This window comes from Lathamus discolor, chromosome 2 (assembly GCF_037157495.1).
Source record: "Lathamus discolor isolate bLatDis1 chromosome 2, bLatDis1.hap1, whole genome shotgun sequence".
Classification (NCBI taxonomy): domain Eukaryota; kingdom Metazoa; phylum Chordata; class Aves; order Psittaciformes; family Psittacidae; genus Lathamus; species Lathamus discolor.
In genome coordinates, this window is record NC_088885.1 from 46,528,974 (window position 1) to 46,546,066 (window position 17,093).

General features: G+C 39.0%; 1 long non-coding RNA gene across 2 annotated transcripts; it reads left to right on the top strand.

Moving 5' to 3' along the window:
* Positions 1–3,402: 3,402 nt before the first annotated feature.
* On the top strand, positions 3,403–16,541 carry LOC136009193 (uncharacterized). Of its 2 annotated transcripts, XR_010610384.1 has the most exons (5): positions 3,403–3,614; positions 12,144–12,246; positions 13,586–13,669; positions 14,798–14,969; positions 15,165–16,541. It is a non-coding gene; the product is annotated as an uncharacterized LOC136009193 (long non-coding RNA). The 2 variants fall into 2 exon arrangements; XR_010610385.1 differs by lacking the exon at positions 14,798–14,969.
* Positions 16,542–17,093: the final 552 nt, after the last annotated feature.

Below are 17,093 nucleotides of genomic sequence, written 5' to 3' on the forward strand. Positions count from 1 at the left end.
AAAGATAGAAAGTGCTGGTGAAGATTCAAGTCAGAAGCCATTCACTTATACATATTTCTGTTTTTCAGGAGAGCTGGAGAATACTGTAATGAATCGCACATAATATATTTTGTAAACAGATGTATTCAAAGAATATTGAGGCTAATTGAAAGGCACCCCTTAAGTTTAGGAGTTTTGGGTAAATCCTGGAATTGTCAGATTTTAGCAATAGATTTAGTTAGTTATATTTATTTATGCTCATTCCCTTCCTTTCAGACCCATGTCACCTTTATAAAGCATCACCCGGCGCACCAGTTTTTGGCTATGGACATAATGTGGGATCTGAGCACCAAGTGGGGGGTTTTACAGTGTGGCATAACTATAAAAGACAGCAAGAGGGCTCATCTTTTTTGTGGTTTGCAAGGGATGTAGCAACTGAATCTTGGGGGCCTTTTTGTGTCTCCTTTAGCGTTACTGTGTGGTGTGACAAAAATCTCAGGTGACAGTGTTCATTGCCTGTGGATGTGGAAAAAAATCAACTACGTCATTGCTTAGGCACTGTGGATGTATGGGAGGGGACAGCTGGATCTGCTGGACAACACTTTGTGGTTACTTAGGAGCACCGACTCTGACATGGAATGATGTTTAATGATAAAGAGTAAGCAAAACTTTTACTCCAAATAAAAGGGCAGAATTTGGTCAGTATGATCTGTCAATGGAAAAAGCTACTGAACCTTTGGATCTATTACAAACAGTTCTGATTTTAGAAAGATATTGCTTTCCAATGCAGATACACTTTACCTCTTTAATGAAAACCCTTATTCCTGAACTGCATAACAATGTGGTTGTATGAGTTGCAATACTCTGTTACATGCTTTCCATTAGACTGACAAGGAAGAAATACCAGCAGATCAGATTAGGAACTAAAACTGCAATGGAAAGATACTGTTTTTTTTCTGGATTGTTCTCATTCCAAAGACAGAAGATGTTTCTTCAGTTTTTAGAGAGTGGGTTAGTGGCTTATTTCAAGGATGAGGAATATATTGCAGAACTACTGTGAATACAACAGAGTGAATCACTGGGATTTCTGCTTCTGAAACAATGATGGACTAAGAGGATTTTGCTTTTTGTGAAGCTGCTCTTATCTCCCAGCACCTGCCCTCAGACATTGAGCTAATTTGTCAGTGGCACTGAAAAAAACAGATAAGAAAAGAATCTTTAATCTGAGGAAAGGTTACTAGTCCACACTAAACTATGTAGTTTTACAATTAAACCCATCATAAAAAGAAATTTATTTTGCTTCTGGAAAAAGCAATCCTCCCCTAGATATTCTCTTCCTAAGATACTGTGTGCAGGAACACAGCATATACCAGAAGAGGTGGCCGATTCTTTTAGACCACTTTGACAGGCGCAGTAAATTTCAGTTCCCAAACCTACTCAGATGCAAAAGCTCTGAGCCACAGGAAAGCCATACACAGTTCATGGACCTGCGCTGTCTGCTGGAAGAACTGCCAGGAATGATAAAAATGATAATAAATTTGCTTTTACTGCTCCTCTCTGTTGCAATAAATTTGTCCTGTATCTTTACACAAAAATGTGTATGGACCCTCTTTATAAACCCCTGGGGAGAAATTTGTGAACAAAAGTAACATTCTCTTTCTCTTCACTTCTGTTTGTGGTGTCTTTTTATAATTTGTGGAAGGTGTCCAACAGGTTGGAAAAATGCATTGAGAACCTAATCCAGACATGTCAGTACAACACTGGGTTTAGTTTAAACAAAAACGACGCAAGCTTTCCCTTTTCCAAAGTAGTGTCTCCAAAAATAATTCTCTGATTCAGAAACTACATTTTTATCCTGCTTAACTCCTTCTGTACTGAATAACAAACAGAGCTATTTTTACACAGTATAATGCATACACATACTGAGAAAAATATATTTCTCCAGCAGCAGCAGCAGATTTGATCAGAACTATAAGAAACTCTAATATGTTTGGCTAAAGTCTTTGTTAGTATAAAATGAAGTTAACATAATGACACTTACGTCTAGTAGTGCAAAATTTGAACTGTGGATCAAGGGCAGTGGCAAAGGAAATGTCATCATTTCCCTGTGTTTTTCTGGAAGAAAAATATAGGACGCATGTTCTAGTTTTAGAGAATTGTTTTGTAAATTTTCCCAAGAATAATTATGTTGGTATGTGAATGATATATGTGCTTCAGAACTTCAGTGCTATTCCTTGTTTTTTGAGAATTTGTCAATAATTTGATATGAATTGACTCCTTTTATTTTTTTTTTAATGGCCATGAGTTTCCCTCAGGATCAGTTAGAAATCAGTTAGTTACCAGAACTGGCTGGAGAGTTTTTTGAAAATTTAGGTTCCAAGTTTAATTTCAGTAAATGGAAGGCAAAATATATCACCCACAGTCCATGGCATGATTTTTTTTCAAACCCATGTGCATATGCACACAGTATTATATTGACTAATTTCAGTTTGTATGGTCCAGCATGAATGTATATGGCCAATATGCATCAAAAGAATTCAACAGAGACCTGAGAATAGATTTAACACTGAAAATGGGAGATTTGTAGCTCCTCACAAACTCTGCCAGTGACATTGTGCCAGACAATGAACATGAAGCCCAAACTGCTTTTCTCCAGAGTAATACCAACTTAATCTGAAGTAAGGTCAATAATTTCATCCCTTTCTTTGTATGATAAAAAATAAACAATATGTTCACAAATATTTCCATTCAAAATGCATCCTACTGGTTACAGTTCAGTTGAAGCTGGTGGAAGTGAATGAGGATTTTGATCCATGCTTGTGTCTTGCTAGAGTAACTACACCCAAAGCATTGTCTCAGCAGACAAGTCATGGAGTTAATGAGCACAGAGATTAAACTGCCTCCCTGAATCTAGAGGTAATCCTCTAAGGGCAGGGTTACAAAATACAGTGGGGAAGCCTACAGTCCCCTGCATCTTTTTGACGGTAGGTAAATGGAGAGCTTCCTCCTCTGGGTCATTCCCTCTTGCATCTGCTATAGCACTCAATTGAAAAGATGAGAAAAAGTGTCTTTAAAAAAGCAGCTATGCTATTTGTACTACTACGAGCACAAGGTCAGGCAGCTTTGTAATTAGAGAAGATAATTTTGGTTTGCGATATTCTTCTAGCCAGCAAGAAATGCTGTTACTTATATGAACCTATTCATATGACAGGGAAAACTCCTAAGATATGCTGTCAATGGAAAATGTGAATAAGCAAAATATTTGTAATGAGATGGTTTTAGTATTCCTGCCAAGATAATTCAGAAAATGGAAGATACGCATGTCTTGAGTGTGTTTCCTCTCAAAGATGTGACCTTATAAGCATATTTTGAAACAGGAACAGCACAACATTTAAGCAAGTGGTGAATACCCTGCAACTTCAGCCTCACTGACAGTTCAGGAGTTTTCTGCTGTATTTAACTCTGAAATCTGCTCAAATATTACCACAGATTATCTGTCCCTTTTTCTTTGTTCAATCTTTCTGCAGCCACCTGACCTAGATGTTCTTTCAAGCCTGTGAAGCAAGATATTGAAAACACCTTTAGTTGGGTGTACCTGAGTGCGGAAAATGAAGGTTCAAGCTCTTCTTGATATGGTAAGTATGAGGATGCAAATGTCTTGTTTTGAGCAGTCAGCCAAGAGCTGAGTCTGGATGAGTGAAATGGTGATCATTGGTCTTAATCAACAATCTGTTAAGATTTTTCTCTTTTTTTGATCTTGGAAATGCTTGCTTTTCAATATTCAGTGTTGTTGCAGAAGGAGTTTGTTCTGATGAATCACCATTCTTTGAAAAAAGCAGTTTCCATGCAACATACCCATCCAGCAGTACTACTATTACCACAAATTGCTTTCTTTTAGGGTCCAATATGGTTCCTGTAGAAGTCAGTGGAAAAAAAATCTGATTTCTGCGAGCACTGGTGGGGATTAGGGACCTACTGTTGTACCCTGCCTGTTAGGATTGCTCTTCTGAAACTGAAGTAGTAGTTGGACTTCAAAAGTCACTAGTAGGAAGAAAAGCCATCACTTAGAATCATGGTTGACAAATTCAAGCTTTAATGTCCCATATAATCAGCCCTAGGCCTAGATCTTGATGAATTTTGCTTTCTGTCTTCTTACTTGCATTCAGTAACTTTTATCCTTCCTTTCCCTATCTCCATCTGATCTAATCCTCTGTGCCAAAGGTTTCCAGCTTCATTCTTTGTCCCTGTCACTGTGACACCAGTATAGCTGGCTCTGTACCAGATTGCTTCCTTTGAGGAGGCTGAGTATTTTCAATCTATTATAGTGATGCTGTGGGGAACCCTTTCTTGAGACTCTGCTCTTTTGCAGATTTTTCTCTTGTTTTAAAAAAGAAATACTGTTTTCCAGTATCACCTTTTTTTCTGTCTCTTTGTTTCTTCCTGTTTGTACCCTTTTCTTTTGACATCCTTTTACCACTGTTTAAAGATAGTCTCATAAAATGTATTTTTATTTTCCTTTCTGATGTCCAGACATTCTGTTCTTTTCCTTCCACCCTTTCTTCATCTCACACCTAATTGTTTCATTGACACATTATAATGACTCATTTTTAACTTATTTTCCACTTACAGTATACTAGAACAGAATTGTGCACGAGCAGTTCGAGCCTGTACATATAGTAGAAGTCCTGGGGTCTCTGTGAGACATATCATTGTGCTACTCTCCATGTGAAATGTAACTCAGTGTTAGCTAATGTTCTAATTCAGCAGGTAAAACTGCTGTTGTGGAGCAAGAAAGCATAGGTGAGCTACATGGAGCATAATCATAGAATCAGAGAATAGTTAAGGTTGGAAAGGACCTTAAGATCATCTTGTTCCAACCCCCCTGCCATGGGCAGGGACACCTCACACTAAACCATCTCACCCAAGGCTCTGTCCAGCCTGGCCTTGAACACTGCCAGGGATGGAGCATTCACAACTTCCTTGGGCAACCCATCCCAGTGCTTCACCACTCTGACAATAAAGAACTTCCTCCTTACATCCAATCTCAACTTCCCCTGTTCAAGTTTTAACCCATTACCCCTTGCCCTATCACTACAGTCCCTAATGAAGAGTCCCTCCCCAGCATCCTTATAGGCCTCCCTCAAATACTGGAAGGCTGCTATGAGGTCTCCACACAGCCTTCTCTTCTCCAGGCTGAACAGCCCCAGCTTCCTCAGCCTGTCTTCATACGGGAGGTGCTCCAGTCCCCTGATCATCCTCATGGCCCTCCTCTGGACTTGTTCCAACAGTTCCATGTCGTTTTTGTGTTGAGGACACCAGAACTGCACACAATACTCCAAGTGAGGTCTCACAAGAGCAGAGTAGAGGGGCAGGATCACCTCCTTCGACCTGCTGGTCGCGCTCCTTTTGATGCAGCCCAGGATACGGTTGGCTTTCTGGGCTGCAAGTGCACACTGAAGCTGGCTCATGTTCATTTTTTCATCAACCAACACCCTGAAGTCCTTCTCCACAGAGGGCTGCTCTGAATCTCTTCTCTGCCCAACCTGTAGCTGTGCCTGGGATTGCTCTGACCCAGGTGTAGGACCTTGCACTTGGCATGGTTGAGCTTCATCAGGTTGGCATTGGCTCACCTCACAAGTGTGTTAAGGTCCCTCTGGATGGCATCCCTTCCCTCCAGCAACAGAGAAGGCAGAAAAAGGGAGAGACACATGATGCAAATACGGAGTTGAAGGAAACAGAGACCTCTGGATGGGGCTGAAAATGTCTGGAAAGGAGTGGGGACCTCAAAGGGAAAGCAAGAAGTGGATAAAAAACTCCAAAGAGAAATAATAGTGAAGGGTGGAGAAGGAGTCTGAAGTCAGTGAGGTTGGAGAAGTAGAGCAGCATCCGCCTTTGCAGCTACTGTGACTTCGGGGCAGGGCACAAAACACATAACTGAGAATGAAAATTGTACTGAGTTTAAATGATCCAAGACACAATGTGCTGTCTGGATTTTTTTTTTATTGTATTTATTTTATTTTATTCTTTTTTATTTTATTCTTTTTTATTTTATCCTATATTCAGTCATGAAGCCCATGCATTGCATTTGCTGAATCTTTAACATTCTTTGTTTCTTTTTTTTTTTCCTGACAAGAAATAACTATTTTTCTTGCATAAGATTGTGATTCATTTTGTATAACTCAGGAAGGAGCCTTTGGTCTTTCTCTTTCATTTGGAGAATCAAGATGGAAAAAAGATGACCTGGTTCATTAAGAGAAAATTTTGGGTAAGAAATAGCCTCCTTTTACCTGACCAAGGTAAAAGGATGTCCTGGCTTTAAAGGATATTAATTTGAAGCCCTCTTCTATCTCTTGCCTCTGAAGCAATTCACCCTGCTGTCTGCACCAGTGCCCTTTGGCTGCCAGGGCAGCTGGTCAATATGCGGGTTCCCATCTGAGGATAATCCTACCTCTTAATCCATGTAGTATAGATATAGATGTACTTTCTACCGGCCCTCACATTCAGTCCTAGGTCCAGGCAAAGTCCTCTCTGGTTTTCAGAAGGAAGATTTAGCCAATAGTAGCCAATGACCTAACCTCTGCCTTTCTGATGCTTCTTATCCCCCAAAACCCAGAGACTTGGAACTGATCATGTCCCAGAGCAAGTTTTGACAGCTCACAATGATAAAAAAAGCCAAAAAGATGACCACTAAGATAGAAAAATAGCCACATTAAAGGCAGATAACAGAACTCGCTTGAACCTCTTTGAGTTTCAGCAGTTAATTTCTTCTCAGAAGAAACATGAAATAATTACTTGGCAGCCCGATATTTTTCTTCTCCCTTCCTCTAGAGTGGGATACGAGACAATAAACTGATAGCTATAGTCTGCATTAATTGGGGAGCAGACAGGTTACACATTGCATTTTGTTCACTCTTTGGTCAAGTGATGAAGGTTATTCCTACACAGAGCATTTACACAGCTGGGTCCAGTTGGTGCTGTTCTCTGGTAGCAGGAATCACAACTCAAGGGAGTCACAGCTGCCTGTGGACAGCCAGAAGAAAGCTGCTTATGTACCTTCTATTTCCTTGAAGGTAATTTTAGCTGCTCAGATAATATTTCCTTAATTCTTCTTATGGCTGCCTGGAAATCTTCCAGGATGAAGACTGCTGTGAAGCATTTTCTTGAAATACATTGTTGAGTTTGTCTACACATTCATTCTGCAGAAAGTTATTAGAGAGCTGAGATTCAGAATTCCCATATCTACAGTACAGCTTCATTGCCTGGTGATGCAAACCTGAGGTGAGGCTTCCTCTCTCTCTTGAAGGCTGGGGAGACAAGGCAGAAAGGCACTTTGGGAAAAAGAGGGCTGTTTTCAGGGGTGTATGCAAAACTTTAATTTCATTTTGCAGACTTAATTCTTTTCTTTCAGGATAACTAATGAAATCACTGAAATGATTCATATTGGTGACATAAGTGTGTTTGGTAAACTGTTTGTTCAAAAGGTGAGGTACGGGATGTTTTAATTTGCAGCAGAAGATTATTCCTCCCGCTACATTTTCACTGACAGTCAGTGGAAGGTATGGTAAAAGTATGTTTGTGCTTATGGGTTCATTCTTTAATTTCAGCTTGTCCTGAGCACTATGAAACTCATGATGGGTTGTTTTTGTTTTTTTGTTTTTTTTTTTTTTCCATTGAACTTAGCATTTTCTGAAGTTCTGAGGAAAACAGAACATATTTTCTTTTTTATATTCTAAGAAGTATACCTTCAGAAGGTTTCCACCCACAGCCCTGTCTGTAAGTGCTTATCCTGCAGTTCTGATGTGGAAATCATCACCTACTTCATTTTCTGTGTGTCAGATGTGAAGTTTAGACCACTTGAGGCATTGCGATCTGGCTGTTACAAACTGGACTGGGACATCATCATAGCTCACCTATATAAGATAGTAGCTGGTGACTTAAAAAAAGAGAGAGGAACAGCCTATTTATGAGCTTTTTTAGCTTTCTACTCCTCCATGATAAAGTTTTCCTTCAATGTTAAAAATGGGGAGGCTTGTTAGCTAAATATGTATACTGAGCTGGAGAAGGAAATGGAAGGAGAGAAAAGGAGAGGAGACAAAGAGGAGAGGAAAGAAGAGAGGAGAGGATAGAACAAGATGGGACAGGACTGCTGAGTACTGCCAGATGAATGGTACACAGATGAGGACAGACAGTTCCTTTCTGTGGTGAAGTTCCTGAAACATATTAGGGACAAATGTATGTATTTCTAGAGAAAGAGCAAAAATCAACTTATGCTTTTATAGCTAGAGAAAGGTCTTCCAGTAATCTTCAGGAAACAACATAGAAATCTCCTGGTTTAGATTACTCATCTACATCATTTGCTGCTCAGTGGAGATTACTCCCATTGTAGTCTGAGGAATTGAAACAATGACAATGTCCCTGCGATCTGTGTAACACAATCTGTTAATACTTCCTTATAAAGAAATGAATAATTGGCATTGATTACACGTGTGTCGGGTGAGTAGCACAGTTCTGTCCCATGTGGGGTGATTTTACCTGAGAGGATTTTGGTGATCTCAGATTATTTATGGGTACACTGCCCAGGTTTCTGCTTGGCTGAGCAATTGTGGCAATAACCAGGGAGTGTAAATGTATTCCAAAGCTGGGGTTATAGTGCACATACACGCAAAACAATGAGAAGAGAGCTGCTGGCAAGTTTGCAGTGCAGGATCAGCCTGCGTGGGGAGAAGAGGGGTGCTAAATCCCAGCAGTTGTCTCATGTCTGTCAGTGGAGGCCGCTGAACCAGCTGCGATGCCTCTTGCTCTGCACTCTGCTCATTCCTGCTGGGGATGACATAGGCAGTCTGCAAAACAAATATCAGTTTGTTAGAGCCTGATGACAAATTCACACATTGGCTATGAGTGTTCCTACAAGAGGCAGAAAAAAGCAAATTCCAGCTGGAAAATCTCACTGCACCTTGTACTGGCTTAAGTTGGCAAAAACGCCTTTATATCTTATCTCATAGAGTTTTTTCCTGAGATCCTTGGTATATTCATTCTGTCTCCAGATGGGGGAACAATGAAAGGCCATCAGCTGGGTGAAGAAATCTATTGTATGAGTGATGTCTTCTTTGAACCTTTATCTCACAGCATATCTAATGGCCTCACAACACACAAGTAGCTTTGTGCAGACTTTGTCAATGGATATATGTGCAACAAATTCCTCAGACCTAGTTTTAATAAGGAGCTTCTTGGAGGCAAAAAGAAAATAAACTCTTCTCTCATTTAATATATTTGAAGTTTGACCTGTAAAGCCCTTCCAGGTGGTACATAGCTTGGTGAATCTGCGTTTTCTCTCTGCGGGAGCAAAGTCAGATTATTCTCACTGTGATGAGCTTTTACTGCTTTCCCAGATCAGATCTGGAGAGTGTCTGCTTCTGTAGCGGTGCATGTATGTCCCAAGGGGACAAGCAATGGTCTTAGGATTGAGCTTCTGCCAACCATTTTCACTCTTTAGCAGAACTTATCTGGAAACACTCTTCATACTCATTTTATTTTTCAAGTGAAATGCGAGCACACTACAAAATCATATGTATTTTCCCGAAATTTCAGCATTTGTGAAGTAAAAATTTCTGACATTGCTGGAACAGGAAGTTTCACACTACTGCTATATTTTATGTCAGCACATCTAGGAAATATCACCTCATGGTATCAGTACTTTCTGAAGATGTTTGACTGGGAATTGTCTTTTCCACTGCATTTCCCCAGTAAGATGAGAAGGTACTGCTAGCCGCTGTAGAGAGATAGTAAGATATTTTGTGTTACAATGAAATGGACAAAATTCATGGCACCTTTTCATGTAATTTATGTCACCTTTTTAGAGAATCTATATAGCTCCTTGTGCTTAACAGGGGCTGAGCAGGGATTTTCTGTGGAAGTGACTATCTGGAAGAGAATTGCTCTTTTTTTCAAAACCAATAGTTTTTGACAGGTTAAAAAAAAATCAGAATTCTTGGACTTCCCATAAGAACAGGCATTTGGTATTTTCATTTTCTGTGGAAAATTTTTATTAACTGGAAGCAGAGACACATTTTTTGCTTATTTATTTTTCCAGGAAATTCCTTCTTGTGAAAATATTTCAAATTTTAGTTCTACTTTAAATATTTTCTTTTTTTGTTTTGTTTGATTGTTTTTTTTTTTTTTGGTGTGGGTTGTTTGGGTTTTTTTTAAGTGTAAAGTTTTGTGTTGGGGAGATGTACCTTTTAAAAAGTACTGTATCCTTTAATTGTGCTAAGGTTAGGAGAAAGAATGATTAATGTATGAAAGGCATCTGCAATCTCTAATGATGTTACAGTTATCCACACCCCTGGGATTTCAAACTGCATCATGCAATATGCTTTATACCTGAAAGCTGGTACAAAACGTGTGACAGAAATTGTTTAAGAGTGGCAGCTGAATGAAGTGAGTTACATTAATTCACTGATAAGTGCCTGGTTCCCTATCAGCTTCTGAGTGATTGCCATTGATTTATGAATTTGTATATGATTTGGAGCCTCCTTAATTAAGAGACTGCTTATCTTTTTTATTCTTTCTTGACAGTAGAGGTCAGCTGACTTGACATTATTTTGTTTGAGTGACTTGCTTTATAAATGACTGCAGTGGGGGTTTCCAGGAAAGGATCTGAATGCTGTCCTCCAGCACGTCTTAGTGCTCCTGTTCAGGGAATCTCTATTTTCAAGAACTTTCTTCAGAAAAGATATGCACATAATTTGTAGAGGGTAAAATGTTTGCTGATATATTGATTCCTGACTTATACAATGTATTTTAGACATTGCAGAGGAGCTTAAGGAACTTGCAATTTCCAAATTTTCTAAAATTAATAAACTCAATAATGTTACAGAGGTCACATTCACACTAGAATCAAGCTTTTATCCCAAACAATTTCATTCAGGAAGAAAAAAGATGAAAAATAATGGGGTTTTAAATAGATTTTTTTTTCTTTTTCAAATAACCTTTTGACTATCCAAACTCCCTTTGGAGACAACTCTACTGGCTTTGCATAAGACATACAGTGAGGTCAGAAGTCCTCTCAAAATCAGAACAAAATTGCATACACAGAGTAGTCAGAGCTGTGAAAGTCAATATCAGTGTACTGCACAGTTTTTCTTCTACACAGGAAGAGACATCAATAATGTCCTTATTAGTAGTCAGTTGTCTTAAGGCCTGATTTTGAAGCCATAAGCATGGTAAATCTCTAAAGAGTTATTACATTCAAAATATAAATCTGTTAAATATGCATCCACATTGCACCAAAATACTTTAGCAGTTCTCTTGAGTGAATGATACTCATTTAAGCAGGCTATCATAGGAAATATATTTTGGGCTGATTTGCTGAAAACAGATGAATTTAATGGCATTCTTTTATCCATCGTGCTGGACACACTAGATCAGACAGATTTTGCATTTAACTATGAATTGTTCTACCTAGAGATGACTAAAAATTAGAATTTATGGCTCAGAGGAAGCTTCAGTATTTGTAAATCTTGTTCCAGGCCTATTTGAAGATAATTACAAAAAAAAAGGAGGCACCTTCAGCAACAGTGACAGCAACATTGTTTGAAGTTGCCTCTTTCAGCTGCATCTGGTTGTAGCAATCGTTGAGTGAAATATTGCCTTTTTCATTTCTTCTCTGAAGAGTTCTAGAAATTGAGTGGGATGGAGATTCAGATGGCGAGGGAACACAAAAGCGCTATCATGAGTTTTAATAGGGCTACTCAAACAGTGTAACCTGTGAGTCTCAGCAAAGCCCAGGGAAGCCTCAAGACTTCCACAAGTGTGCTCATAGTCAGGGTGAATTTCATGCACAGAGAGGTCCTTCTGTGACACGTTTTAGATCAGTGAGTAATCATTTCCCTAAGAAATTCCATTTCTATGGAAAATTCCTTTCCCTTTGTTCTACCTCTAACAAAATCATTTGGCAGTTGGGTAGAAATGAAGGGAAGATGGGGAGAGGCAAAGTAGAAAACTTACAAAAAATGTGCCTCTTGCATCTCTCCATCATTTTGTTAGAGATAGCTTTCATTTGCTATTTTTTTTATTTTTATTTAACAAAACATTTTTCCAAAATACTGTGTAAAAGTCTCATTTCTCAAGTTTTTCAGTCTTTTATTTATTTATTTATTTTTCAGACTATTTTTTTCTTCCAGAAATGTAGTCTGGATAAGGATCTAATTTCTGAGCTGTTTATCTGAAGCAAGGCTGGGTGCCTTCCCATCACTGGCGGCAGAATGTGTAAGTAGCAGGTCTGTTCTATGTGTTTGCCTCCTTGCTGCTTCTGTTTGATTAACTCAGCAGTAGTTGGGTATTAGCTGGATAAAACTAGAACTCCAAATGAACATATTTGTTGAGGAACATAGGTAAAGAATTAAATTCTGAAGCTAAAAGGAACTGGGGTTTTCCTGCAGTGGTGGCTAGTCACTGAGGGGAAAAAAAACCCAACCCCAACATATCCAAACAAAAATGCCAAATTTCTCTGGTGTCTGTTCTATATTAACACTTTAGGGACTGAGGTTCTAATAGGTGGTCATTTTTGTCTCTGGGTAAAGAAACAGTTACGAAGGATCATTTAAATACGCACTGAACTGCATCAAACCAGGACAGCAGGTTGATTGCACCAGGTGAACTGGGCTGGTGCTGCTATCTGTGCCCTGGCAGAAATGCAGAGCCCTCCCAGAGGAGCAGAATTCTTAATGAGGTTACACTTTTTACATAGCTTTCCAGTAGCTGCATTTACAGCTTTCCTTTCTGCTCTTGTATTGTCAAAAATCCAACAGTATGGTCCCTCCCAGTGAAGGATTCCACCATGCATGACTATTGTAAAAGCATGGCACCTTCAAAACATGAAATAGGAAAAGGATTGCATAGACAGTGGAGAACAGCATAAAATCAGTGAAGTCTGTACCTAGTATATGGGAACTGTATAGCAAAATATGTACTATAGTAGATGGTAACTCAGGCTTTGCCTCCATTTGAAATCACAAGGAATGTTCCCATTGATTTCAGTGGCTGCACGATTTGACCCAGCAAAGCAGACATCATTGCCTAGAGACTGAGTCAGATAAGGGCTCTTAACAAACCTCATTTGAGCAAATAACTCACATAAAGAGGAAATTATTTCTGAGTAAGCGGTGAGCAAGCAGAACATCTAGCTATCTTGACCTTAATTTAATCTTCCTGACATTCGTCATAGTCATCTTTTGGTTAATGCTTTGACTTGTGTGGTAAGACTGGTATGTGTCTCCCCATATTCGTCGTGGCTCTGGCAGAAATAAGGACTCCTTTCTGGCCCCCTGAGGTGGTGAGCTGCTGCAGCAAAGGCAAGAGAAGCTGCTGCTGTCTGTGTTTTTCAGGACTCTCATTTTCCCCATTACCAGCAAGCATAACTATTACACCATGCAGCTAAAAACTGGAGGTCATAGAACTCAAAAACTACGCCCTTCTTCCATGTTATGTGTGAGAACCATGTTTCTGTTGAACTCAGGGGTGGTCTTGGACTTTGGCTAAATAACTGGTTAATAATTCAGAGAATTTCTGCTTGACAAACTAAAGAATTATTGCTTTCTATTTTCAGTTCTCAAAGTGAAAACAATCTGAAGAAGCTATTCAAAGGAGAGTTTGCAGATTTGGCCTGTAATGATGCTTGGCATACTAAAGGGTGAGGAATAAAATTTTCTCTGAGATCTGTTCAACCCATTCTCCAAACTCCAGTTATATGTGAGATTGAGTTTTGCAAAACATACCTTCACTGATAGCCTGGGTTTAAGATTGTGAATAAAGAGATTTTTATTTGGACTAACTAATCCAAACAGCAGAAAATTATTTCAAACTTCTTTTGAATTATTCCTCAATGGCCTTATTTGTCCATTCATCTTGCTCACATGGAAGATTTGTTTTTCTTTCATTATTTGTGAAAAAACCCAGCAGATTAACAATTGTTGATGCAATTTGGATTCTGCTGGACTTACACTCTTCTGTATGCTATATGCTTGTGTAATAGCCCATGATCAGACTGGGGCTATGGTATGGTATGAGGGGCTTGCTCTCTATGAGCAGGGTCATCCAGGATCTACATTCTCCATTTGGCTTTAAATCCCTGAAAGTCCTAATGTCACCAAACAGAAACTTTCCACGCAGGCAGACAAAAGAAATTTCCAACTAAAATGGTGACAAATTTAGCTTTGTCATCTCATCAAAGTGATCTACTGTTTAGCACATATATATGCATAAGACAAAACTTTGCTTTATTTGGATGCAATGGATCACCACATTCCCAGGCACTTGACACTACTTAGTATATATTGAGACAAGTTCTGGCCTGGGTGGTGCTGAGGGTACATGAGGGTTAGGAAAGCAGCAGTGAGTCACTGGTAAAGGAAGCTGTCTGCTGAGCAATGAGAATAATGCTTTTTAATTCACAATCTAATAAAGTAATATGAGGTGAACGTGCTGTGCAGTCTAGTAGGCTGGCAGGAAAGCAGTGCCTAACACACATCATGAGGTATTGAACAGCTGCCTGTGAGAGATAATATTTCATGGGGACTTTTGGAAGCATTTTTGTTAGTGGCTGGCCCATATGGCTGCCCCTGCTCTCACTCCTCTCTCCTTTCAGACCTAAGACACACTTGTATCAGCTGCTGCTCCAGCCTGGTAGTGGAAGGCAGGCAAAAATCCTAAAAATGGCTGCAATGCAGATGATTTATATTCTCTGGATTACACTGAGGCAAGCCAGGGCACAGGTACTTATTTTTGTCCCTGTCTTTTTTGCTTCCACTTTCCCTAGCAGTGCTTAGATCATCGCAGAAGTGACACAGCCTGTTCCCTTTGAGCTCTGTACACCATCCCACACACTCTGGAGATACCTCCCAGCACATTGCTGAGAAAAGCTGTTGTTCTGGCTCAAAATCACATCTGGCAGCTGTTATTTGACTACAGAATTTTCCTCTGTATAATGCGAGGTTTGGGACCAGTCATTACTCTGTACTAAACTTGATTTTGTGTGATTCCGTGTGATTTTTTTTTTTCCAATGGTAAAATAAAAAGGATGACTGTTTTTAAAACTGGTACTCTTTAAAACCCAAACACTAATAAAAAGGAACAGTATTCTTGATATTAATAATTCTTAAAAAAATAGACTTTTTCTTTCATTTCAGATGAACATAAAAGCCTGGACCATTGGAATTTTTCATCAGTATGGTCCCTCTGCTTCAACACTAGTTAACCTGAACCCTGAAAAAGCAGTGCTGACCCACCAGTGCACCCACTTTGTAAAGATCTTTTTGTAACATATTTAGTAGAGCTTGAAATGTACGAAGAATGAAACTGCTAGTCATCAAAAAATCTTGGGGAAAGATAGATGACTGTACAATTTTGGAAAGGAAATCCATTTACCATGATTAGATTTAATAATAAGTTTAGCAATATTCCATAATGCTGTATTTCTGCACTAACATTCCTTATTATGAAAGATAATAAATTAAGGACCATGTAAAATATCCTGTCCAGTCAAGTTAAGAAAATAGGGGAATAATTTGAAACATTCATTGCTGATTCTAACATTCTTGACTTACTATGATTCTTGGCATCATATAAGGAAGCCTCCAGATCTAGAGTTTGAGGTTGAAAATGTGACACTATTATATTAATTTCATAGTTTACACAGAGTGGTAGGTAATGTAAGATAATTCAGAGGACCTTTCGCTTCCCCAGGTAACATGTGCTTTTCCTTAATAATATGCAGTCTCAGGCCATAAGACACTCACACTCAAAATCTCACACTCATGTTTAATTTAATCACTGTGAAGAGTCTTATTGATTTCAGTGGAACCACACACAGTAGGAAAGTTGAGCACGGGGAAAAACATTTGCAGATCAAGGAATCTAGACTATCTGGGCAGACCCCATAAAACCAGATAGTTCTCTGCAGCTAGGGGCCTAAATTACATGTTACTGTAAGTAGGAGAAAAGCTGACTTTTTATTCTATAAAATATTTCAAGTTTTCAAAAATTTGGCATTATTCTGAGTGGGGTAAAACTCTCAAAGTTTTACAGTTTTCTGAGGGAAAAAAATCAGTTCAGTGTTGGTGTTTTTTATTATTATGTTTTTAGCTATTAAAATGATTAATAAAAATATTTTGTTTGAAATAAGATATTACAACATTGAGAATTTCCCCCATTTTCACCAAATGTTTTGTTTGCAGAGGGATTTCATTTTTCTCTAAATTTCCTACTAGTTATTCAGACTAGCTGTGCGTACTGCACCAAATGACCATAAACAACTTATAAGGAAGATGGGTATGAAAGACTAAAGGATTGTAGTTAATATTTTCAATGGGGAAGCATAATTAAGAGGCACCTGAGGGCTAGATTTTAGATATAGGGATAAAAAGTAGTAATTAACTATCAGAAACAGAAAACAGAATTTGAGTCATGTTGATCCAAGTTAGGCCATCCACCAAGTCCGATGACCTCAGAACTGAAGGTCCTTGGACCTATATAGTGCAGCTATAGAACATACAGGTCTAGCATTTAGTGGGATATCTCTGCACAACACTGCTGCACAGTGACAGTAAGTTCAGAAGCACCCATGCGCCACTTCAAAAAGAGCTTGGGTACTTGGAGGCTCATTTTGCAAAAGGACTTCATCTGAACCGCTGTGATTGAGGTATAGATCCATGTCACCAGTCTGTTTCTTCTAAATCCAAAGACTAAGTACCATCTTAGCTGTCTATGCATCACTATGAAAATCCTCTCTGGCTTTGCTTCCAGTATAGACATATTTAAAATCCTTGCAGCAGTAGTACTTTGGTCCATGTAGCTCAACCTTAAAATTATCTTTTATTTATTCTGCTGGGTAGATTCACTCAGTCTAGTCTCAAATTTCCTACATGTTTTCTAGTATCTCTCAGCTGCAGCAGAATGGCCTGGTTAGAGAATGTAGCCCTGGAGAGTAAGATGTGTCCAACTTTGTTTGAGCTCCAGGTGTCCTACTTCTCAGAAAAATTTTCTGTTTGGCAAGTTAGGGGGTGTTTTTTACCTTCAGCTTTTTTCTTCGCTTAATTTCCTGCTTTCCTCCCTCTACC